Below are 26,113 nucleotides of genomic sequence, written 5' to 3'. Positions count from 1 at the left end.
ATGTTGCCTGGTTTGGAGGCTATTAGCTATGCGGAGGGATTTGCCAAAGTTGATTATTTCCACTTGAACATCAGAGACTGAGGGATGACCTGATAGAGGGTTTACAAAATTATGAGAGGCATAGATAGAATGGATAGTTAGACTCTTTATTTCCCCCTAGGGTAGAAATGTCAATATCTGGGGAATGTAGGTTTAAGGTAAAAGGGGGAAAGTTTAAAAGAGATATCAGAGGCAGATACTTTACAGAGAGGGTGGTAAGCTTCCAGGATGTGTTGCCAGAGGAGGTGGTAGAAGCTGATACAACAGCAGCATGTAAGGCATCTTAACAGGTACATGAATACTCAGGACTAAGGGAATATGGACCACATAGAGGCCAAAGGGGTTTTTAGTTTAGGAAGCCATCATGTGTTGGTGCAGTCTTGGTGGACCAAAGGGCTATTCTTTGTTCTTGACCAGTTGTAATGTGCTTTCTCTCCATTCAGATGAACTCCCTTCTATAATAAACAGCCTTTTATCTGATATAGCATTGGACAGTGCATTAAAAGACATTAGTAATGCCACATTCTCTATTCTGTCAGAACCTGTCAAAGATGTCTTGCTCAGCCTTATTATCATTGGCAGCAGAGGTGCATTAGTCAGGGGTAAACGTAGGGAAATTAGTCTGGGTGGGTTACCCTTCAGAGGGTCGGTGTGGACTTGTTGGGCTGAAGGGCCTGTTTCTACACTGTAGGGATTATAATCTAATCAAAGCTAAACCTCACCCAGCTTGTAGGATACAGGTCCGGTTAAAAGAGGTGACGGAGGAGTTCTATGATCAGATCATACATACCTTCCTCCTGGGTTATGTGGAGATTGGAGACGTTTCCTGAAGATACCATATGGATAAGGCTTGCTGTTGAAGGTTCTTCTCACCTTCCACATAATCCCTCTGTCATAAACTTCTCCTATTTGCTAACTGAGAACAATCTCTCTCTCTCTCTCTCTCTCTCTGTCTCTCTCTGTCTCTCTCTCTCTCTCTGTGTCTCTCTCTCTCTCTCTCTCTCTCTCTGTGTCTCTCTCTCTCTCTCTCTCTCTGTGTCTCTCTCTCTCTCTCTCTCTCTCTCTCTCTCTCTCCCCCCTAACAGACCAAGAGGTCTGCGACTACAGCATCTTTGAATAGAAGCAAGTGATGTGCAAAAAGCTCTGCAGATACAAGCATTGCCTTTCTGCATGTAGCACCAACCTCTGAAGACATCATCAACTGCCACTAACTTCACAAACACATAGCACTCCCACAAATTCAGATCTGGTAGAAAGTAATCAGCATCCAACCTGCAAGTTGTGGATGATCCCTATAAATAGTGCTGGGTGGGAGTTACTGTTCCATCAATGTTCAGTTATGTGTTTAGGAGAGAACATTAATTAAAGTGGCAATGACAATAGACAATAGAAAATAGGTGCTTGGGAGAACAACACCTCATCTTCCTCCTGAACAGCCTACATCCCAGAGGACTCTACATTGAATTCTCCAGTTTCAAATAACCTTCTTTCCCATCCCCTGACTCCCTTCCCAGCCCCTCCCCTCCCTTCCACTCATCCCTTCCAGATTCATTCCTTCCATTGTCCAACTAGATTGTACCCTCTACCTGTCTTCACCTATCCCCACTTCACCACCCTGCCCCATCATCCCTTTTATCTGCAACTCCCCCTACACCCACCCCCAGTCCTGAAGAAGGGTTACATCCAAAACGTCAACTTCTCCACCTCCTGTTGCTACCTGGTTTGCTGTGATCTTCCAGCCTGCTTCCATGTCTACATTGGATTCCACCATCTTCAGTTTTTTTGTCTCTGAAATGGCCTAGCTAGCCACTCAGTTGTATCAGTTGCAACAAAATCTCAGGAAAGAAGTGAAACCAGATGTACCAGCAGAAACTGATCGAGGCACCGGAAAAGACAACGGCTGAAACACCTGTCAACCCTGCAAATTCCTCCTCACTAACATCTGGGGCTAGTGCAGAAATAGGGAGAGCTGTCTCACAGATTAATCAAACAACAGCCTGATATTGACATACTCACACTATCATACCTTACAGACGAAGTCCCAGGCACCATGATTACCAATGTTACGACATGGGGTAAACACCTCCTGCTTAATTTAAAACCAGCAACACAGAAAAGATTTATCACGTGTAGTAATCTGTAAAGATTTGAGTGACCAAGAACTATTCAAAGTAAAAATTGACAAATGTATTTCTTAAAGTATAACAGAGTATAATTAACTAACAACTATTCACAAATCCTTATTCTAACCTAATGTTAAATAATACCTTCCCCTTCTTTAATACTAGTTCGATAAAACTCCCAATCAAAATTTACTAAAATTTACAAACTTATCTTAAAACCAGGCAGCTTTCTTCTTCTATTTGGATTTTCCTGTGTCTCCTTTTCTTCTTTTCTGCTTCACAGGTTACTGATCGAAAACAGTACCTTTTAAGAGAGCTATTTTTTCAGGCAGTCTTTTACCTGCTGGGGCTTTACAGTTCTCCTCCCAACTGTTCAATTTTCCCCAGTCTTATATCCCAGACCATCGGATTGTGTCATTGGCTTTTAAGATTGTCATTGTACTCTAGTCAAACTGGATTGGAGTTTGATTTTTTTTGAGTATAATTTAAACTGATTGCTCTAATTCAAATCTGTTTTTTGTCATTTCCAGACAACAGCTACTCCAGTATCTGGAGCGCATGTTATGTTGTGTCATTTTGAGAACACTTGGTGCCATCACTGCTCTTAAAAGGTATAGTTCACCCACATCTTCATAACACCATCTCTGGATATGTCCTGTCCTACCAGCAGGACAAACCCAGCAGAGGTGGTGTCACAGTGGTATACAGTCAGGAGAGAGTTGTCCATGGGTCCTGAACATTGACTCTGCATCCATGAAGTCTCATAGCACTAGGTTAAATGTGGGCAAGGAAATCTGCTGATTACCACATACCTTGGTTGATGAATCAGTACTCGTTCATGTTGAACATTGAGGAAGCACTGAGGGTGTCAAGAGTGTAAAATGTGCGCTGGTTGATGGACTTTAATGTCCATCACCAAATGTGGCTTGGCAACGGCACTACTGGTCAAGCTGGTCAGATCCTAAGCAACATAGCTGCTGGATTAGGTCAGTGGCAGGTGGTGAGGGAACCAACAAGATGGAAAAAACATACTTGACCTCATCCTTAACAATCTATTGACTACAGTTGCATCCGTCCAAGACGGTATCGATAGGAGTGACCACTGCACTGTCCTTGTGGAGACAAAGTCCCGCCTTCACATTGAAAATAACCTCCATCATGTTATATGTGTGGCACTATCATCATGCTAAATGGGACAGACTTCAAACAGTTCTAGCACCTCTAGACGTGATATCCATGTGGTGCTGTGGGCAATCAGCAGCAGCAGAATTGTACTCAGCCACTACCATCAATCCAGGAGATCAACCCTGGTTCAATGGAGAGTGCAGGAGGACATGCCAGGAGAAACACCAGACATATCTAAAAATGAGGCATCAACCTGGTGAAGCTACTAAACAAGACTACTTGCAAGCCAAACAGCACAATCAGCAAGTGATAGTCAGAATTAAGCAATTCTACAACCAACTGATCAGATCTAAGCTCTGCAGTCTGACCACACTCAGTCGTGAGTGGTGGGAGACAATTAAATGACTCACTGGAGGAGAAGGCTCCACAAATATCTCAATCCTCAATGATGGAATAACCCAATACATCTGTGTAAAAGATAAGGCAGATGCATTCACAGTAATCTTCAGCTGGAGGTACGAAGTGGGAGATCCTTCTTGGCCTCCTTCAATGGTCCCCAGAATCGAAGGTGCCAGTTTAAATCACTCCATGTGATATCAATAAACATTTGGAAGCGTTGGATACTGCAAATTGCATAGGCTCTGACAAATTTCTGGAAAATGTACCAAAGACATGCTCCAGAACCTGCCACTTGTCTAACCAAGCTGTTTCAGTACAATTAAAGCATTCGCATTTCTCGACAATGTGATTATTTAGGTAGTAATCTGCCTTCCTGTTCTTGTCACCAAATGGATAGCCCACAACACCTCATGAATGTCTCATCTAGAGGTGCTAGAACTGTTTGAAGTTTGTCCCATTTAGCATGATGATAGTGCCACACATACAACATGATAGAAGTTATTTTCAATGTGAAGGCAGGACTTTGTCTCCACAAGGACAGTGCAGTGGTCACTCCATATTGTCTACATCCTATGGTACTGAAGGAGGTGGCTCGAGAAATCGTAGATGCGTTGATGATTATTTTCCAGCGCTCGATAGATTCGGCATACTGAGATATTTGGATCATTGATAGTTACAGGTGAGGTGCTGGAAGACTGGAGGTTGGCTAATGTGGTGCCACTGTTTAAGAAGGGTGGTAAGAACAAGCCAGGGAACTATAGACCAGTGAGCCTGACGTCAGTGGTGGGCAAATTGTTGGAGGGAATCCTGAGGGACAGAATGTATATGTATTTGGAAAGGCAAGGACTGATTAGGGATAGTCAACATGGCTTTGTGCATGGGAAATCATGTCTCACAAACTTGATTGAGTACTTTTAAGAAGTAACAAAGAGGATGGATGAGGGCAGAGTGGTAGATGTGATCTACATAGACTTCAGTAAGGCATTCGACAAGGTTCCCTGTGGGAGACTGGTTAGCAAGGTTAGATCTCATGGAATACAGGGAGAACTAGCCATTTGGATACAGAACTGGTTCAAAGGTAGAAAACGGAGGATGGTGGTGGAGGGTTGCTTTTCAGAAAGGAGGTCTGTGACCAGTGGAGTGCCACAAGGATCGGTGCTGAGTCCTCTACTTTTCATCATTTCTAAAAATGATTTGGATGTGAGCATCCAAGAGTTATAGCTGGGGGCAGGAAAATTATGATGCAGTGAGGCATGACTTAGGATGCGTTGATCGGAAAAATAGGCTTCAAGGGAAGAACGCAAATGATATGTGGAGATTGTTCAAGGAACAGCTACGGAGTGTCCTTGATAAGTATGTACCTGTCAGGCAGGGAGTTAAGGGTCTTGTGAGGGAGCCGTGGTTTAATAAGGAATTGGAATCCCTTGTGAAAGGGAAGAGAGCGGCCTATGTAAAGATGAGGTTGAAGGTTCAGTTGGGGTGATTGAGAGTTATAAGGTAGCCAGGAAGGATCTAAAGAGAGAGCTAAGAGCAGCGAGAAGGGGACATGAAAAGTCCTTAGTTGGTAGGATTAGGGAAAACCCAAAGGCTTTCTACTGGTATGTCAGGAATAAAAGGATGACTAGGGTAGGTATCGGTCCAGTCAAGGATAGTAGTGGGAAGTTGTGCGTGGAGGCGGAGGAGATTGGAGAGACACTAAATCAATACATATCATCAGTATTCACTCAGGAACAGGACACTGTTGCTGATGTGAATATTGAGTCACAAGTGATTAGAATGGATGGCCTTTATGTATGTAGGGAAGAGGTCTGGGGAATACTGGAAAGGATGAAAATAGATAAGTCCCCTGGGCCTGATGACATTTATCCTAGGATCATCTGGGAAGCTAGGGAGGAGATAGCGGAGCCATTGGCCTTGATTTTTATGTCATCGTTGTCTACAGGAATAGTGCCAGAAGACTGGAGGATAGCGAATGTGGTCCCCTTGTTCAAGAAGGGGAGTAGGGATAGCTGTAGTAACTATAGGCCAGTGAGTCTCACTTCTGTTGTGGGCAAAGTCTTAGAGAGAATTGTAAGGGATAGGATTTATGAACATCTGGATAGGAATAATGTGATCAAGGATAGTCAGCATGGTTTTGTGAAGGGCAGGTCGTGCCTCACAAACCTTATTGAGTTCTTTGAGAAGGTGACCAAGGAAGTGGACGAGGGTAAAGCAGTAGATGTGGTGTATATGGATTTTAGCAAGGCGTTTGGTAAGGTACCCCATGGCAGGCTAATTCAAAACTACGGAGGTATGGCATTGAGGGTGCATTAGAGGTTAGGATTAGGAATTGGCTGGCTGGAAGGAGACAGAGGGTAGTAGTTGATGGTATAGGTTCATATTGGAATGCAGTTACTAGTGGTGTTCCACAAGGATCTCTTTTGGGACCATTGCTGTTTGTCATTTTTATAAATGACCTAGAGGAGGGGCTTGAAGGCTGGGTGAGCAAGTTTGCGGATGACACGAAAGTCGGTGGAGTTGTGGACAGCGAAGAAGGACGTGGCAGGTTACAGCGGGATATAGATAAGTTGCAGAGCTGGGCAGAAAGGTGGCAAATGGAGTTCAATGTAGCTAAGTGTGAAGTCATTCACTTTGGTAGGAGTAATAAGAAGATGGATTACTGGGCTAATGGTAGGCTACTTGTTAGTGTGGATGAGCAGAGGGATCTCGGTGTCCATGTACACAGATCTCTGAAAGTTGCCACCCAGGTAAATAGTGCTGTGAAGAAGGCATATGGTGTACTGGGCTTTATTGGTAGAGGAATTGAGTTCCGGAGTCCTGAGGTCATGTTGCAGTTGTATAAGACTCTGGTGCGGCCTCATCTGGAGTATTGTGTGCAGTTTTGGTCGCCATACTATCGGAAGGATGTGGATGCATTGGAAAGAGTGCAGAGGAGGTTTACCAGGATATTGCCTGGCATGGTAGGAAGATCGTATGAGGAAAGGCTGAGGCACTTGTGGCTGTTCTCATTGGAGAAAAGAAGGTTTAGGGAGATTTGATAGAGGTGTACAAGATGATTAGGGGTTTAGATAGGGTTGACAGTGAGAACCTTTTTCTGCTAATGGAGTCAGCTGTTACTAGGGGACTCAGCTTTAAATTAAGGGGTGGTAGTATAGGACAGATGTTAGGGGTAGATTCTTTACTCAGCAGGTTGTGAGTTCATGGAATGCCCTGCCAGTAGCAGTGGTGGACTCTCCCTCTTTATGGTCATTTAAGCGGGCATTGGATAAGCATATGGAGGTTATTGGGCTAGTGTAGGTTAGGTAGGCTTCGGTCGGCGCAACATCGAGGCCGAAGGGCCTGTACTGCGCTGTATTTTTCTATGTTCTATGTTCTATAAGAGGTATAGTTAGTAAGTTTGCTAATGACACCAAAATTGTAGGTGTAGTGGACAGTGAAGAAGGTCACCTTGAATTACAATGGGATGTTGATCAGATGGGCCAATGGGCTGAGAAGTGGCAGATGGAGTTTAATTCAGATAAATGTGAGGTGCTGCATTTTGGGAAACCAAATCTTAGCAGGACTTATACACTTAATGGTGAAGTCCTGGGGAGTTATGCTGAACAAAGAGACCTTGGAGCGCAGGTTCATAGCTCCTTGAAAGTAAAGTCACAGTTAGATAGAATAGTGAAGAAGGCTTTTGGTATGCTTTCCTTTATTGGTCAGAGTATTGAGTACAGAAGTTGGGAGGTCATATTGCGTCTGTACAAGACATTGGTTCGACCATTGTTGGAATATTGCGTGCAATTCTGGTCTCCTTCCTATCGGAAAGGTGTTGTGAAACTTGAAAGGGTTCAGAAAAGATTTACAAGGATTTTGCCAGGATTGGAAGATTTGAGATATAGGGAGAGGTTGAACAGGCTGTGGCTGTTTGTCCTGGAGCCTCAGAGGCTGAGGGGTGACCTTATAAAGTCATGAGGGGCATGGATTGGATAAATAAACAAAAATCTTTTCCTTGGGATGGGGAAGTCCAGAACCAGGGGACATAGGTTTAGGGTGAGAGGGGAAAGATATAAAAGAGACCCAAGGGGCAACTTTTTCATGCAGAGGGTGGTACAGAGCTGCCAGAGGAAGTGGTGGAGGCCAGTACAATTGCAACATTTAAAAGGCACTTGGATGGGTATATGAATAGGAAGGGTTTGGAGGGATATGGGCTCGTTGCTGGCAGGTGGGACTAGATTGGGTTGGGATATCTGGTCGGCATGGACGGGTTGGACCGAAGGGTCTGTTTCCATGCTGTATATCTCTATGACTCTATGACTCTATGATTCTGTGTTCCAATGCAGCAAAAGCTGGACAATTTCCAGGGTTGGGCTGATAAGTTCCGGATTACTGGTGCTGGAAGCAAAATCGACGATTCGGGCAAAAACCCTTCATCAAGAATAAAGACAGAGAGCCTGAAGCATGGAGAGATAAGCTAGAGGGGGTGGGGGTGGGGAGAAAGTAGCATAGAGTACAATGGGTGAGTGGGGGAGGGGATGAAGCTGATAGGTCAGGGCGGAGGGTGGAGTGGATAGGTGGAAAAGAAGATAGGCAGGTAGGACAAGTCATGGGGACAGTGCTGAGCTGGAAGTTTGGAACTGGGATGAGGTGGGGGAAGGGGAAATGAGGAAACTGTTGAATCCACATTGGTGCCCTGGGGTTGAAGTGTTCCGAGGCGGAAGATGAGGCATTCTTCCTCCAGGCATCTGGTGGTGAGGGAGGGGTGGTGAAGGAGGCCCAGGACCTCCAAGTCCTTGGCAGAGTGAGAGGGGGCCTATTGTACTCTATGCTACTTTCTCCCCTCCCCACCCTCCTCTAGCTTATCTCTCCACACTTCAGGCTCTCTGCCTTTATTCCTGATGAAGGGCTTTTGCCCGAATCATCGATTTTACTGCTCCTCGGATGCTGCCTGAACTGCTGTGCTCTTCCAGCACCACTAATCCAGAATCTGGTTTCCAGCATCTGCAGTCATTGTTTTTACCCCTTGGACTGATAAGTGGCAAGTAACATTTGTGCTGCACAAATGCCAGGATATGACCATCTCCAAAAAGAGACAATCTAACCACCAACCCTTGACATTCAACATTGTTGCCATCACTGATTCCATCCCATCCCCGCCACCTTACCCACCAACACTATCAATATCCTGGGTATTAGCATTGACCAGAAACTCAAACTGCACTTGCCATATAAATACAATGGCTACAAGAACAGATCAAAAGCTATGAATATTGTGACAAATAATTCACCTCCTGGCTCCTCAAAATCTGTCCACCATTTACAAGGCACAAGTCAGGAAGGTGCTGGGATTTCTCCTATTTGGCTGATTGAATGCAGCTCTAATAACACTCAAGAAGTTTGACACCATCCATGACAAAGCAGCCTGCTTGAATGGCACCACATCTACAAACATCCACTCCCTCAAACACTGACACTCAGTAGCAACAGTGTGCACAATCTGTACTCCAGAATTTCACCAAAGATCCTTGGACAGCACCTTCCAAACCTGCAAACACTTCCATCTAGAAGGACAAGGGCAGTAGGAATATGGAATAGCCACTACCTGCAAGATCCCCTCTAAGCCATTCACCAATGACTTGGAAAAATATTGCCATTCCTTCATGGTCACCAGGTCAAAACTCTGGAATTCTCTCCCTAATGGCATTGTGGGTCTACCTACAGCATAGGGACTGCAACAGTTCAAGAACACAGCTCACTAACACCTTCTCAAGAGTGACTGAGGACAGGCAGTAAATGTTGGCCCAGCGAGCAACACCCATGTCCCACAAGAGAATAAAAAAAATCATAATATCTTAAAATCCTGTCTTGGCCTAATGGTTAAAGTATTTACCAAAGATTCATATAGTCTCATTGTATACTTCTCTTTTTTTTCACAGTTCTTATGGTGAAAAATAGAATTCCATTTGAGTCTTCTTGAGTTGCTGCCTTTAATATTGCATGAACCCTATGTAACATCCTTTTCCTTGTCCACTGCAGTGAGCTTGGTATCATTCACAATATAATAATTACTGTTCCTTTTACCAAAAATGCATCACACACTAACATTGAATTCCACATATATTTTTTCACAAAAATCAAACTCAGATTATCTGTACAACATCCTTTCGTAAAAAGTATACACCTTATCTGCTGAGATTAGCAAACTTCAACCTCATTCCTGCTACATCTATATCTAATTCTTTGAGTTGCACTGAGAATAAATAGATTAGCCAGAGCTGAACTATGAGGGATACCACCATTTACTTTCAAATAAAACTTGCCCTTAACTTTAACCCTGTGCTGTTTTTTCACTTCATTCCAGTTTCATCCCTAATTTCACATCTCTTAATCTTTTCTTCTAATTTTCCATCTGGTATCTTATGAAAAACTTCCCTTATGTTCATGTCAATGACATGTCCTACACTTACTTTACAACCACATTACCACTTCAAAGAATCTAAGGAGATTTGCCAAGCAAAACAATCCCTTCTGAAATTTGTGCTGGCCATTACTAACTTTTCCTTGTCACATTGGTCAGTAATTTCATTCTTAATACAAGATTCCAAATTATCCCCATTACATATCAAAATGGCTATTCATTTGGTCACCTTCTTGTTTGCCAGACATACATACATCCCAAATAGAAATATAGGGCAGAATCCAATAGGAGCTTGCACAATACAGGCTATTAAGAGGCATGTGACAGATTTGTTCAGTGATAAGTCCATCGAGCCCTGTCTTGACATCAGGAGCAATATGCTGCAGATCCAGGCAATGATCTGTGATTCTCACTACGCTGTGTTGACTTGCCTGTTAAGTGGATACAACCTTATTAACTGCAAATCTTTGCCTGATCAATATGTGACTTCCAATCCTTCCACTTACGACAACCAAACTAGACACTGGGAACTCTCAGCACAGAAATCTGAATAGTCCCTGATGATTTTGAATTGCCATTTGTTCCAAAGGCCCTCCACTTTGGGCACCTCACACTGACATCTCAGGCCACATTCCACACACTCTGGCCACATGTACCCCACACTCACAGATGTTGGCATGCAACAGGTGCCAACCTCTAACCACCCTCATGGTATATCTCTAATCCACTTACTCGATGCTTCTGAACGTCCATGCTGTACCTCAGGGTAAAATTGCAGCTATCATTGTTATGCTGCAGCAAGGACACTTTGCGCTCAGTGACATTCTAGATCCGATTGCAACTCCAGGCTGGTTGCTTTCTCTGTTCCCAGTCACTTACTTTGAGCTTATCTGGATGCTCACAGCACCCCTGCCTTGCCTTGTCTTGCTTTGCTGTTTTGTGCTTTGTCTCTCAGTCAGAGATATCAAGTTCACAATACTGCAATATTGCTGTGCTTTTTAGCACAGACACAAAGCCAGGGAGCTTGGCACAGGTGTCAGCAGGCCTCAGTCAAGGCTAGGGAGGTAGACTTTAATACATTAAGTCAAGAGCAATCTCTGATACCAGTCCAGGAGCTTGGACAGAGTCCATCAACTACTCGGATGGTCAGAGTTAGGTTCCAGTTGTCTTAAGGGGTGATGAGCTCAGATGTCAGGCAGTCCACCACCCGTCATGAGTCTTATGCTATTCTCCTAGAATGGGAGACAGGCAAGTATTAAGGGAGATGAAAGTGGGTGGCATGGCGGGGTTATGTTTGATGCAGTTGGGAAGGTTTCCATTGTGAGTGATTTGGCAGTGCAGAGGGCATACAGGGTTAGTGATGTCGGGGCTTGGAATGGATGAAATGGAGTGAGAGAAGATGTTTCAGGTAATACTGAGTGTGGTGGAGCATGAGCCTTGGTAGGAGGAGGGTGCATTAGAAGAGATGGAATGAATGTGAGGTATCAAACAGAAGTTACACAGGTGGAGTGGAGAAGGAAATTGACCTTATTCTTCCCATGTTGGGCATTCATCCAGATGACTGTGACTGCACTGTCCTGGATAGCAACCTCAGACCAGCTAGCATTGCCTGGCTCTGTGGCCTCCACTGCCAGTCCTGCGTGAAAAGGATGTCTCATCTCTGCGGTACCCCATCTACTTGGGACTTGTTTGTCCATGTGACCTTTTAAAGATGATGCCGCTGCCAGGAATGTTATTCCACTCTGGGATTTCCCAACAGTCAAATGTTTTTCTCGCGTTATAGAGAGTGGTAGAATTGTAAGTGGTGTAGAGGGGTACCATCGGGGGAAAGGTGGATAGTTAATGAAACAAATTTGGAAAGATGCGGCTAAAGAACTCACCAGGCTTCACAGCAAGACAGCCTCCATGAAACTCAGTGAAACGTAACCAAAATTAACATAACATTCAGACGAGAAGAGCTTATTATAGTCCTGCTCACCTTGTAGAAACAAGGTAGCTAAGCAGTTAAAATTAATCATGTTATATCCTGACAGAATATTGTAAGCACATGAGACACTTGCATTATAAACTAAGGTTTACAGAGTCCAGTGAATCCTGCCATGATTCAAACCAGAGCGCCATAGCTTGAAAGAAACTATAATGTCATGTTAGGCAGTTGCTACATGGTTTGAAGACAGTGTGGAATCTTTAGCTAAGATGTTTTTAAAAAATGAACAAATAAGCAAGCCTATGTTAGGTACTCCGCATTAAAAGCAGCAGAGGTCATTCAGAAGTAAAGAGTGTATGGGGAAAAGGGGATGGGAATCGGAGCTTAAGAATGACATTTGGAGGCCACAGAGGGGCCATGAAGCATCTTTGGCAGATAGGATCAAGGAAAACATAAAGACATTTATAAGGAGAATTGGAGCAAGAAGATTACCAGAGAAAGAGTCAGATTGATTAGAGACCAAAGGGGCAACCTGTGTTTGGAGCCAGTAGACGCCACAGAGGAGAAAGACATTGTATCCAGGGATTTCAGTTAAGGTGATCAAGATTAAAAAGAAGGAATTAGATGTTTTAGTGGCATACAGGTGCATAAAATCTCCTGGGCCTGATGAGATATATTCCAAGCCGTTATGGGAAGCAAGGGAGGAGATTGCTGGGACCCTAGCACAAATACTTAATATTTTGCTGGCCACAGGTGAAATGCCAGATAACTGGAGGAGAGAGAAAGTGTTTCCTTTGTTTAAGAAAGGCAGCAGGGATAGGCCAGGTAATGACAGACCAGGTAGCCTGATGTAAATGGTGGGGTATTTACTCAAAAAAATTCTGAAAGAATTATTAATCAACACTTGGAAAGGCAGGGATTGATCAGGGATAACTAGCATGGATTTGTTTGTCTGACTAATATATATGGGTGTTTTATTGAAAAGGTAACTAAGTATATTGGTGAGGATTGTGCAGTTGATGTGGTTTACATGGACTTCAGTAAGGCCTTTGACAAAGTCTATATGTCAGGCCGGCCCAGAAGGTAAGAGCCCATGTCATCCAAGGCAAGATGGCAAACTGGATCCAAAATTGGCTTGCAAACAGGAGGCTAAGGGTGATGGCAGAGGCTTTTGTGATTGGAAGCCTGTGACCAGTAATGTACGATAGGGTTTGGTGCTGGAACCTTTGCTGTTTGTTACATGTGTTAATGACTTATATGTGAAAGTAGAGAGTATAATTTGTAATTTTGCAGATGATATGAAATTTGAGATATTATTGATAGTGAGAAGGAGTTTCTCAGGCTGCCGTCTAATATTGTCAACTGATAAATTAAGCAGAGAAATAGCAGATGGAATTTAATCCTGATATGTATATATTCTTCCCTTATCCTAATAAGGGAAGGATATATACAATAAATGGTAGGTCCCTAGGGAGTACTGAAGAACAAAGGACCCAGTGTACAACTCCAGAGATCCCTGAATGTGTCAGCACATGTAGACAGAGTAGTAGGCTATGGACTAAGTACAGTTAAATGGGGTTAGCATAGTTTGGTATTTGTTTGTCTGCACTGATAAGGTTGCTTAAAGGCCCTGTTTCTATACTGTAAAACTCTGTGACTGTGAGTTTGAATTATCATTCAGAGGGGACCAGGTAGAGGATAGAGGAACTACTGAAGATCTCTGGGCCGCATAAAGAACATTGTAGTTATCCCTTCCCAAAATCAGATCCCACAATTTTATCTGGAAGCTAATGGATATCCAAGGCCTGTCTGAAATTTTGCTTATGCTGCACAGGAAAACAACTCACCAAATGTTACCTCTGAAATCCAACTCCAAGTTAAAATCCACTCCAGAATTTCTTTCAGCCTCAGCAATCTCATCCCTCATATTTCATGCCAGAGGATATTAGATTTTAGTCCTGACAGTAAAATAACTTTATTGAAGAATGTGATCCCAGAAGACAAATACAAATCCTAAAATCCAATATAATACAAATGATTTGAACTCACAAAGCAACTACCTTAGTCAATGTCTTTATTCAAATCTACTTTACAATTTTAATTATTTGCAAAGTTATTATCTTTTTACGGTTGTGTCAGTTTTTCTCAACTTTCTAGTGTTGCCTGCTTTTTTGGATCCTTGACCAGATTATGTTTTAAAAACACTGTACCCAAGTGCTGTTGTCGGTGAAGTGAACAAAGGGACAAAATATTTAGTTTCTCGGTCAACATGATTTTATTAACAAAATATTCCTTACTAAAAACACCATGTAAGAGTTTCCCAAATTCTCACAATATTTACTTTTTAATCTAGCACGATCTGCCTGAGAAAGGATGTGATCCACAATGATTGATGGGTTTGAGCTGGGCCATTGAAATCTCCTTCCTCTCCAATGTAGGGAAATCTCTTTCAGGAAGGTGGGTCTGACAGGGGTCAGGGCAGATCTTCTGCTGGGTCTTCTTGGTTTGCCTCATCATCTTCAGGGATGAGAAAGTGAGGACTGAAGATGCTGGAGATCAGAGTGGAGAGTATGGTGCTGGAAAAGCATAGCAGGTCAGGCAGCACCTGATGAGTGAGAGAATCTTGACTCATAGTCTTCAGGCATGAGTCTTGCTGCGAGTCTTCCCTGTGAGTCTTTGTTGAGTCTTCACAGAGTCTTCAATGAGGGATGCCTTCCAGATGTGTGTCCCCTCTCCTATATCCACCCTTGCACCAGACCTTCCAGCACATTGTGTGGCTTTTGGCCAATGGGGTCATGGACTGGCTCAAATCATCCAATGTGGTGTTCTAACACCTTTCACTGTTGCCACGTCAGGAGGTGTAAAATACTCATAATTAAGCAGTCAAGATGCCATGATGTCTGATGGACACTTCGCCAATGCACAATGCTAAGGTTCCTTGAAAGTGGCAACCTCCTTGATCTTGGTTTTCACCGTTCTCTGTAGCCAATAGCAGCTTGATGCTGTTTAGTTTGACAAATTTTCTGTCAGCCCTGATTTCACTGACTATGAGTCAGTTCAGAACGTCCCATTTTGGGGCCATGGTTGCTTTACCACATTGGGCTGACATGTCTGGTTTGACATGAATTAGGCAGAGGGAAAAGTTTCACCACCTCCTTCCATTTGATAAATTGGTTGAGTCTGATCGCAGATTGACCCATATACTTGGGTCTGAATAATTATGAACATAGTTCCTGCTGCTATTTTACTGACTAAAGTACATCCACTCACACAGATGCTGTTGTCCACCTGTGACATTTAGTCCTTTCCCTCATTCTATCAAAATCTTTTCACAGGTTTATTTTTAGAAAGAAACTAGACATCTTACTTGATTATCCTGTGCAAATTTCAACTTTGCTCTAATTTAACCTGCACCTAAATCATTGATACACACAGTGAACAGAAGTATCACCCACTCAACACCAAGTGCTCTTGAAACCTGCCCTTCATTCCAACCCTCCACCGCTTTCTTGCTTCGAACAAGTTTTCCCCGAAACCCTTACCTCTTAATCTTTTCCCCTAATCTCCTACATGTTATCTTACATTGTTGATTACATGCCCTACATTTCCCTCATCGGACGTTACCTCCTCGAGGAATTCTCAGAGATTTGTCAGGCAAAGTTATCTCTTCTGAAATCCGTGCAGGCTGTTAGTATTTTTTCTTTGTTGCAATACTCATTACTTTATTTAATCAAAGCCTTTAAATTCTGCCCACTACAGCTGTTAAAGATGGCTAGTAGTTTGGTCGCAGAGCAGTCTCCCAGGCACACATCCACCTGTCATACACCTGGCAGAATGTGGGCAAGAGCCTTATGTTCTGGAGTGGAAGGTGGGCAGCCATCTTTCCACTTAACAATGGCGGGACAATTTTTCTCATGCAATTACATAGGTGTCAGTTCATTATATACAAAGGTACAAGGAACAGGGTAAAATGTGTGGTGGGGATAGGCAGGAAGTTAACGTGCCCTGTTACCTTACAGGGTTTGGAGTCTTGGTGCCATACCGAAAAGGCACCTGCACCAGCATTCATTCCCCCCAGGCAGGGCCAGTGCTCAAGCTCTCAGACTCTGCCTCCGCCGTATCTGCTCCCAGAACAAGAAATTCCACTCAGAACATCCCAGATGGCATCCTATTTCAAGCACTGCAATTTCCCCTCCCACATGGTCAACAATGCCCTCCAGCAAAGCTCTTTCACTTCCCGCACCTCCTCCCTTGAATCCTACCCCTCCACCTGCAACAAGGAAACAATCCCCCAGTCCTCACCTTCCATCCCACCAACACCGGATAGAGTGCATCATCCTCCAACATTTCCGCCACCTACAGTCAGACCCCACCACCAGAGACATATTTCCCTCCCCACCCCTATCTGCATTTCACAGAGACCATTCCCTCCGCGACTCCCTTGTTAGGTCCACACCCTCCACCAATCCACCCTCCACTCCCTGCACCTTCCCTAGCTGCCGCTAGAGATGTAAAACCTGCACCACACCTCCCGTCTCACCTTTGTCCAAGGTCTCATCCTTATGTTCTGGAGTGGAAGGTGGCCAGCAGTCTTAGCTAAACCCTAGCCATCCGACTCCTGAAGAAAGAATGTTTTATCTTGGGACCCTCCAACCACACAGCTTCAACGTCAATTTCACCAGTTTCCTCATCCACCCTCCACCCACCTCATCCCAGATCCAACTCTCCAACTTGACACCAACCTCTTAAACTGTCCTACCTGTTCATCTTCCTTCCCACCAATCTGCTCCACCCTCCCCTCCGACCTATCACCATCCTCTCCCACCTGCATCCATCTATCGCCTTCCCAGCTACCTTCCCCCCAGCCCCACATCGGCCCCTTTCAGTCCCCTTCCCCCTGCCCCCACCACTACCCACACATTCTGATGAGGGGCTTACACCCAAAAATGTCAATTCTCCTGCTCTTCGGATGTTGCCTGACCTGCTGTGCTTTTCTAGCACCACACTTATAAATTCTGATCTCCAAGCATCTGCAGCTCTCACTTTCTCCTCTCAAACTTGATACCTATAGCTAAATAGTCCAGTTCTTTTACCCCTTCCTGATCAGTCTCCCTCCATCTCCAAGACAAACTACTATCCATGGCCAAACAGGCTCTCATTCTTGGCCACCTGCTTTGACCTACGTCCATTATGCAGTAGCCTTCCCCCCCCCCCCCCCCCCCCCCCAGCTATCCTTTGAGCCCATACAATTAGTCTGCCACCCTCAATTTCAATGAAGTCATTGTTATTGACCAGGCCAGAGCCCCTCAAAACATTTTTTAAAACATAGCCCGGACCTTAACTTTGCCAGTTGTTTTAAGCAGGTGTATAGTGGATATTCTAGGAGTGATGCAGCCGGCCCAACCACTTAGTTTCAAACAATACAAGATTTGCAAGATTATTTGCAAGATTATTTGCAAGATTACCAAGTGAAACACAAACAAAAGTGAACAGAGTGTGGAATAACTTAACCTATCCAAAAACCTAACAGTTTATCCCAGCATAATGATGCTGTTCCAAATACTTGTAACAATCCCCATAAAAACCCTTTTGCAAAAAAACAGGAAAAATCCAACACAGTTTCTTACAGGAGAGATGTCAGAGAGAGTGAGGATCAGGATGGACCTGCTTCTTTGGGTCCAGCAGCCTCACAACACACAGCTTGTGTAAACTAAACCAAACCAGAGAAAGGCTGAGCTGGTAGAACTGACCACTCCTCTTCCATTGTACAAGTGACTTTTTTTAAACTTGGAAGCTTCCTCAATGCCAGGCCATTTGGAGTCTGTGTCTTTACAAATTCTTGAAACAAACCTAGGACAAACTAACCTTGTTAAAGGAGCAGCATCATCATACCTATCCCCATAAAAAAAGAAACATCAATAACAAAAGATGGCTTCATTTTAAAACCCCTTAATCTCAAACTATTGATACACTACAACATTCAGGATCAGGTCTGTAGGATTCCTAAGGGGGAGGGAGAGCAGCCAGAAGTCATAGTACACATCAATATCAAGGACCTAGGTAGGGAAAGGGATGAGGACCTGAAAAGAGAATATAGGGAGTTAGATTGGAAGCTAGAAAGCAGGATGAGCAGAGTAGTAATCTCAGGATTGCTACCGGTGCCTTTGGTTAGTGTGGCTAGGAATAGAGAGTGAGTGTAGATGAACACATGGCCGCAAGGCTGGTGTAGGAGAGAGGATTTCAGATATGTGGATCATTGGGATATTTTCTGCGGAAGGTGGGGCCTGTACAAGACAGACAGGTTGCACTTCAACTGAAGGGACACCAATATCCTGGGCATGAGGTTTGTTAGAGCTTTTTGGGGAGGGTTTAAACGAGATTGGCAAGGGTGTAGGAATCAGAACTACAGATCAGAGGATGGGGTAGCTTGTGAACAGGCAGATACAGCGTGCAGAGAGTGTGTGAGGAAGGATAGACAGTTGATAGGGCAAAGTTGCAGTGAGTGTGATGGTTGAAGTGTGCCTATTTTAATGCAACAAGTATCAGGAAGAAGGGTGATGAACTTTGAGCATGGATCAGTACTTGGAGCTACAATTTTGTGGTCATTGTGGAGACTTAGATATCACAGGGGCAGGAATGGTTGTTGGATGTTCTGGGATTTAGATATTACAAAAAGAGTAAGGAGTGAGGTAAAGGGGTGGGGGAGTAGAATTGCTAATCAGGAATAGTACAACAGCCACAGAAAGAGAGGTTGTCAAGGATGCTTTGTCTACAGAGTCCATATGGGTGGAAATCAGACACAGGAAAGGAACAGTCACTTTACTGGGAGTTTTCCTTAGACACCTCAACAGCACCAGAGACATGGAGGAGTAGATTGGGAGGCAGATTTTGGAAATGTGCAGAAGTAACAGGGTTGTTGTCATGGGTGACCTCAACTTCCATAATATTGATTAGAACCTCAGTTTAAACAGTTTGGATGCAGCAGACTTTGTCAGGTGTGTCCGGTAAGAATTCCTGACTCAATTTGTAGATAGGCTGACTAGAGGGGAAGCCATATTGGATTTGGTGCTTGGCAACGAACCAGGTCAAATGTCAGATCTCTCGGTGAAAGAGCATTTCGGTGATAGTGATCACAAAGGCATGGGAAAGTATTTAGTTGGAGGAAGGGGAAATGACACTTGGATAGGCACATGGATGATAGTAAAATTAAGGTTAGTTTGTAGGTTAGTATGTAGGTTAGTTTGATCTTAGAGTAGAATAAAATGTCAGCACAACATTGAAGGCTGAAGGGCCTGTACTGTGCAGTACTGTTCTATGTTCTATATCGACACCATGTATAATTAAGTTAATATTTCCCAGCTTATGTCCACATATCTCCCCATGAGACATTAATAACTCTTTCAGGTTATTTTAGAGTAATTCAAATAGGTCCATTTCTGTTGCCCTTTCCTTGTCTTTTACCTCTAACTCAAGCTGCTTCATTTTCAATTGAATTTTAGCCACCTCTAAAGAGTCTGATGGTGCTTCCTGCAATTCTAAATGTTGAGCTATTGCTGTAATTATCGCTCGTTCCCTCACCAAAGTAGACAGTTCTAATTCCAGCTTGTCTGTTAATTCCAGCATCTTGGCCTTAATCACCTTTTGTGAAGCCCCCAAAGTCACTTCTTCTACCCCCAGAAAACTCTAAGTGATGGAAAGAGCCATTGCTATCCCAAGCACTGTTTAAGCCAACTGAAAGCAACGCCCAGAACAGTACACACTAACACCTGCCACTCGCAGCATTTGAATCCAACAACACTAATCCCAGTTTGGAACTATAGAACAAATTCTGCAAAGATCCCCCAATCTGTTATGGACTAGGCCAGACCGCCTCAAAACATTTCAAGAAAGTAGTCCAGACCCGAACTTCACTCGTTGTTTTATTTGCAAGATTATCGAATGAAACACAAACAAAAGAGAACTGAGTATAGACTAACTTAACCTATCCGAAAACCTAACAGATTATCCCAACTTAATACTCCTGTTCCAAATACTTGCAACAATTCCCATAAACACCCTTTTACGAAAAATAGGAAACAGCTAACACAGGTTTTTACAGGAGAGACGTCAGAGAGAGTGAGGATCAGCATGGACCTGCTTCGTTGGGTCCAGCAGCCTCACAACACACAACTTGTTAAAACCAAACCAAACCAGAGAAAGGCTGAGCTGGGAAAACTGGCCATTTCTCTTTCATTGTACAAGTGTTTTGTTTTAAACTTGAAACCTTCCTCAAGTTGATCAAGCCCAGACATTTTGGCGTCAGTGTCTTTACGACCACCTGAAAAAAAAACCAAGGACAACCTAACCTTGTTAGGACAACCTAACCTAACATGACGCCTGCTACTCACTCCAGACGCCAGATGACTATCCCACCTGGTGTACATCACTTCTACATGGCTGTGAGTATGTTGGCATGTATTGTTTGTTTGCGAGAACTAGTTACAATGGGCAACTTAATTCTCGTGAGCTGAGAAGTATGCATGATGCACAATCCATGCAAAAGCTTCTAATGCTTGCCAACTCACCTTTGTAGTTTGGAGAACTTAATTGCAAAGACACATCCCACCGTCAGGAATATGATACTTAGCTCCTTGCACAGTTACGCTTCCACTTCCACCTTCCTTCCTGTTTCTGAGGGCAGAGCAAGTGCCTAAACTGTCATAAAGCTAATTCTTCTTCTTAAAGTCACTGTGTCCTCGATTTTTAATCAGAGGGGCTGTAAAACAGCCCAGATTCCGAAATGGCTGAGTTGCTACAGAGATGAATGGTTTATTGGGGTCCTTTTTGTATAACCTTAAACACATGATACCACAGGCCAAAGGCTTTCATGTTTTAGAAATAACTTGTATAATGAAAGGGGAGTAGCCAGTCCCAGCAGCTGAGGTTTTTTTTTGGTTCAGATGTAGGGGAAAGGATTGCAAAGATCAGTCTGTATAGGAGTGAGAGTTACAGGGTATTTGTTATAGGCAACTTCAACTTTCCAAATATTGACTAGAAATGCTATAGTTCAAGTACTTTAGATGGGTCAGTTCTTGTCTAATGTGTGCAGTATGGTTTCCTAACGCAGTATGTAGACAAGCCAACAGGGAGGCGAGGCCACATTGGATCTGGTACTGGGTAATGAACCAGGCCAGGTATTAGATTTGGAAGTAAGTGAGCACTTTGGTGATAGTGACCACAATTTGGTTATGTTTACTTTAGTGTTGGAAACGGTTAAGTATATAATGCAGGGAAAGAGTTATTGCTGGGGAAAAGGCAATTATGATTCAACTAGGCAAGATTTAGAATGCATAGGATGGGGAAGGAAACTGCAGGGGATGGGCACAACTGTAATGTGGAGCTTATTCAAGGACCAGCTACTGCATGCCCTTGATAAGATGTCCCTGTCAGGCAGGGAGGAAGTAGTCAAGTGAGGGAGCCATGGTTTACTAAAGAGGTTGAATCTCTTGTTAACAGGAAGAAGAAGGTTTATGTTAGGATGGGATGTGAAGGCTCAGTTAGAGCACTTGAGAGGTACAAGTTAGCCAGGAAAGATCTAAAGAGAGAGCCAAGAAGAGCCAGGAGGGGACCTGAGAAGTCGTTGGCAGATAAAATCAAGGAAAACCCTAAAGCTTTCTATAGGTATGTGAGGAATAAAAGAATGACGAGAGAAAGATTAGGGCTAATCAAGGATAGTAGTGGGATGTTGTGCGTGGAGTCCGAAGAGATAGGAGAGGCGCTATATGAGCACACTGCCTGTATCAGTAGTAGACTCGCCAACTTTAAGGGCATTTAAATGGTCATTGGATAAACATATGGATGAAATAGAATAGTGGGCTTCAGATTGGCTCCACAGGTTAGCATAACATCGAGGGCTGAAGGGCTTGTACTGCACTATAATGTTCTATGTCCTATGTTTTGCAGTAGCTGGTTTAAATTCAGAAACGTCTCATCAGCTAAGTCTCAAATATTCCTCTACTTTCTTTTGTTTAACTTTCCACGAAAAGTGTGCATCACTGGCTAGGTCTCATTTCTTGCCCATCCCTAAATGTCCTTGAGAAGTTTATGGTGAACTGCACTGCAGTCAATTTGTTGTAGGTATATCCACTGTGCTGATGGAAGGGAGCTCCTGAGGTTTGACCCTGTGACAGAGCGAACTGATGTAGTCATTTGCTGCCAGCATGATGCACTTTGGTTTTCTATATGTTAGCCCACATAACATATTAGATTAGATTAGATTAGACTTACAGTGTGGAAACAGGCCCTTCGGCCCAACAAGTCCACGCCGACCCGCCGAAGCGCACCCACCCATACCCCTACATTGACCCCCTACCTAACACTACGGGCAATTTAGCTTGGCCAATTCACCTGACCCGCACATCTTTGGACTGTGGGAGGAAACCGGAGCACCGGAGGAAACCCACGCAGACACGGGGAGAACGTGCAAACTCCACACAGTCAGTCGCCTGAGTCGGGAATTGAACCCGGGTCTACAGGCACTGCGAGGCAGCAGTGCTAACCACTGTGCCACCGTGCCGCCCACTGTGCCACCGTGCCGCCCACTGTGCCACCGTGCCGCCCACAAGAGTTCTATTCAATTGAGTTAAATATCTGGAAGTTTGGTGACAGTTAACTAAGTACACTGACAAGACACCTGAGACTTACATATACATATACAGTCCAGGTTATGTGCTTACTTAGATTTCGATTCTATTACATTCTTGACTGATGGGCTGACTAACTGACTATTTGCTTGCTAACAGACCAGCTGCTAACTAAGTGAATGTACAGAGAATAAGATGGAGACATCATGCATGTGTGGTTGAGTAGTAAGATTGTATGCTTGAAGAACTATGTGGACATATATTTCAAACATGAGAGCTGCTGACAAAAGATTGTCTTGAGGGGTTTATCATAGTTATCTGAAAATCTTGTCAAGATTTGGAATCATTACACTGAGCTGTAATGGGAGGGAGAGGACAAAGAAAATGTCTGGTGTCTTTGGGTGACAATGACGTGTACATTAATATCAGTTTATGCATAAATATTCCTGACTTTAATGTTTATATAGCTGTAAGGATCTCTGTGTAGATTTAAACATATTTTCACACCATCTGACAGCACTCACAGCCACAGAGAGGTCTGTGCTAAGAGTCCATGGCACCATCTAGAAGCAGAGGAAACACTGTATACACTCAGCATGAGGTTATGCTGACACCTTTGGCCTCCTTGTTCAATATCACTAATGGGCAGCTCCCTCTGTGCACAAAGCTGTAGCTATCAATGAGGTGTCCAACAGTGACTGGGCAAAGGAGGTATAATGTGGAGAGAGGGTCAATGCTGTATGCTGGCCAAGGAGGAGTGACCCTGTGTGTCTCTATGCTATGCATTGCATGGTCCTGTGACCAGTGCTCTTTTCCTTTGAAAGCCCTATGATCAGTGTTTACTACAGTAGTTACTTAGTCCACCAACACTGAGTGTGGGGGCTCCTTTGCCAAAGGCTTCTAACCTCAGTCTGAATGAACCACCAAGCCCCCAAATATCTACTTCCCCTTCCTAAAGGCCCATCCTTCACATTTCCCCAAGTTCCTAACCAAGCTGTCCACATGTGCCTATATCTGTCTACCTTTCCCACCCTGCCTCAAATCGATGAGGTGACTGTGTTTTGTGTGGTCATTCACTGTCTTCCCTTTGAAGCCAGGGTTCTCCAGGCAGTATAGAGAACCTAGCTCCCACATTGCTGCTTTCCTAGCATGCTTTAACATGCCTTTTAAATCCTGTTGGCTGCCTTCACAATTCCACAGCTCCCCTGACTGGAGTTTGCAGCCTCCATTTCTGAAGACTAATCTGCCAAGCCTCAGCCCCATGGCTGCAACTGCACTCCCACTGCATTAGTTTCCATGGCCTGCCCCAACAGAGTGACAGTGGTCCACCTCCTTGCAGTCCACAAGATCAAAGAGTACAAGACCACTTTCTGGTGTCTGTTCATCTCCCCGAGTACATTAACTCCACCCTTTGGACTTGCAGGGACAAAGGACTGACTTTGACCCACAGCCTGGACTGTTTGGCATGAAACTCCAAGTGGATGCCTGACCGTGGCTGATTCCCTTGACTGGCAAGGGAAGCTGCCCTTGGCTCACTGTTCCAGGACCCCTGGTGAATGCTGCATCCAGGGACTGCATCTCTAAGCTTTGAGACATTGCTGCCTGCTTGTGCACACATGCAGTGTGTTCATTGCTGAGTAAGTTGCTGGCTCAGGGAGCAGGTGTGAGGCTGATGTAGCTGATCTTCAATAAGTGTGCCCCTAGACTGAGAACTCTGTAACAGCAAAGCAAGTTGCCTGTTTTGTGACAGTGCTAACTGGCACAACAAAGCAAGGCAGAGGTGCAGCTAGATGTTCAGTGAGCCAAGGCTAACAGAGAAAGCAAGCATCCCTGAGACACAGCCTGAGAGATGGGAGCTGGTCCCTGTGCACATTGATCCACTGCAGCCTTTCAGTGATAGTTGTCGATGTGCCCTGCAATGGAAGTCTGTGTTTCCAATGTATAGAAATTCCAGTATGGTTGTAATTGCTCAGCAGATCCCATATTCCCATGACTGTGAGTGAGGGGTGTATGTGGTTGGTATCTGTGAGTTATGGCTGGGTTGCGGTTTGTCTACAGGCAACATGAATATCATTCGGAGCAAACAGTGAGCTGAAGCTGCCTGATATGCGCTCTGGTTTTTTTTGGTGAGTTTTCCCAATGCTGGTGAGTTGGTAAACTGGGATGAAAGTGATTAGCCTTAGCACATTAACCTGAGGAACTCCTGCACAGATAGATTTGGATTGAAATAATTGATGTCCAACAACCACAGCGATCTTCCTATGTGATTTCAGCAAGAGAGAATTTACCCCTAATTTCCTACTGGCTTTAGCTGTGCTTGGTTTCCTTGATACTATTGTTAATTAACTGGTGACTTGAAGATACAAGTACTTTCCTTGCACCTCTTCATCTCAACTCTTTTGTCCAAATTTTTGCATAAAGTTGAAATGAATAAGGAGCTGAGCTTGTAGCTTATAGACTGAGCATCAGTGAATAGGCTGTTACTGGGTAGGTGCTGCTTAATAGAACTATAAATAACCCCTTTCATCACTTTACTGATGATTTAGCATAAACTGATGAGTGGTAATTTGCTGGCTTGGATTTGTCTTGCTTTTCGAGTTAATTTTCCACATTTTTGGGTAAATGCCAGTTAGAGCTCCGGAAATAGTTTGGCTCAGACTGCACCGAGCTCTGGAGGACCAGTACTACTGGAAAAATGTTGTCAATGCCAATGGCATTTGCAGTAACCTGTGCCCTTCACTCATTTCTTGATATTCAAATGAAGTGAATTGAATTGACTGGAGCCTGGCACCTCTGACGCAGGGAATTTCAGAATATGGCCTTCCACTTGACATTTCTGGCTGAAGCCAGTTGCAAACAGCTCAGCTGTCTACCTTGCACTGATATGCTGGGCACTTTTCCCAAAATGCCCTCCTGTTTTTTCCTTAAACTAGGGTTGATCCCGCACTTAGCAGTATGGTAGCGTGAAGGAATGCTGAGCCTTGAGGTTACAGACTGTGCTTGAATACAATTCTGCTGCTGTTGATGGTTCACAACACCTCATGGATGGTCAACTTGGAGCTGCTAGATCTGTTCAAAATCAATCTTGCAGGTTGGTAATGCTACATAACAATGGTGGATATCTTCAGTACGAAGGCATTTGCCTCCAGAAGGACAAACAGATAACAGACAAGCCTGCAATAAATAGGTTAATGAGAATTAGGATTTATTTGTCTTGTGGTTTCTTCACCTTCTGGTACAGGTATGTCCACTAATCAGCCAGTTCAGTTAGCTGTGGTGATAGTGAGTCCCCTTGATGATGGACATTGAATTCTATTCTCTTCTCACCCTCAGAGTTTCTTTGCAGCTAGTTGCAACATGGAGATGTACTGATTCATCAGCTGAGACTGAAGTAAAAAGTGGATATTTGCAGGAGGTTTTCTTGTACATGCTTCATCTGATACCATGAGACTTTATGGAATTAGAACCAAGCTGGAGG

Source organism: Hemiscyllium ocellatum, chromosome 1 (genome assembly GCF_020745735.1).
Source record: "Hemiscyllium ocellatum isolate sHemOce1 chromosome 1, sHemOce1.pat.X.cur, whole genome shotgun sequence".
NCBI classification, from domain to species: domain Eukaryota; kingdom Metazoa; phylum Chordata; class Chondrichthyes; order Orectolobiformes; family Hemiscylliidae; genus Hemiscyllium; species Hemiscyllium ocellatum.
Note: the sequence above shows the minus strand (reverse complement) of the source record.